Here is a 1,256-nt window from a genome sequence, read left to right on the forward strand (position 1 = left end):
GAATTAATGAGACCGGTTCCATTTCATGGGTGACCGAGGGCAAGGGCTGACCATTGAGGGCAACAACTGAAACAGGGACCTTTAGAAGCCGTGTTTTAATACCAAGGAGACGTACCAGACCGCTGCCAATCAAATTTTGTTCAGCCTCGGAGTCTAAAAGAGCTTGAATAGAGTAGGTCTTGGTGTTATTAGACAAGACAGCGGAGAGCTGCATGCGGGGAACCTGAGACCAAGAAAAGGTGCCACCCACCAGTTACTGGTGGGCCCCGCCTTTTAACAGAAGCTGGCAGGACCATCGCGTTCAGTTACAGAGTCGGTGTGTCCACGGTGTGCCAGATCACCCCCCAGGTAGCGACGGCCATCTGGGACTGTCTAGTGGACAACTTCATGGCTGTGCCTTCACCTGGAGACTGGCGGTCCATCGCAGAGGGATTTCAGGAACGCTGGAACTTTCCTCTGTGCTGTGCAGCTCTGGATGGGAAGCACGTCCAGACAAAGGCACCCCATATATCATATAGGAGACACACACATTGATATACACTAAATATTTATTCCATTTCTTTTTTGTGGTGCCCAAATTTATGCACCTGCTTCATTTTGTTTAAACAATTATTGCACACTTTCTGTAAATCCAGTAAACTTCTTTTCACTTCTCAAGTATCACTGTGTGTGTCTCCTGTATGATATTTAACTGACATTTTTTATTGTAACAACAATTTATACAGGAAAATAATGTCTATTAACAAGGTTGCCCAAACTTTTGCATCCCACTGTATTAGTATGTTTTGTCATTAGTATAATATGAAATAAATTCTACATGTGTCAAGTCGTGTGCCAACATTTGCTATGTAGTAGAACTGAGACATTAGTCATTATAAAAATTTATTTGAAAAAATATTAAAATTCTCACACAGACAAACATTAAACATAAATATATAAAATATAAGTATTTACAGAGAGACAGGAATAAAAAGGACCCAGCTGCTCTCCAGAGCAGGAACAAGGCTGAGAAGGAAATGCTCCATTGGAGACTGGTGTGGCCTCTTCAGGGACACCAGGATGGCCAGCTCCACCGCCGATGGACCATCCTGGGACCCGTCCCTCATCTGTGTCGGAGCTGTCCTCCTCTGTGGGCCTGTAAAACACAGCACAAAACACAAAGAAATGAGAAGACTGCTACTAGATTTTAATTTCAACATCGAAAAAAAAAAACAAAAAACAGGATATAATCAGATTGGTTGTAGATATTTAGTAAT

This window comes from Pundamilia nyererei, unplaced genomic scaffold (genome assembly GCF_000239375.1).
Source record: "Pundamilia nyererei isolate P.nyererei 1_Seehausen unplaced genomic scaffold, PunNye1.0 scaffold00169, whole genome shotgun sequence".
Lineage (NCBI taxonomy): Eukaryota > Metazoa > Chordata > Actinopteri > Cichliformes > Cichlidae > Pundamilia > Pundamilia nyererei.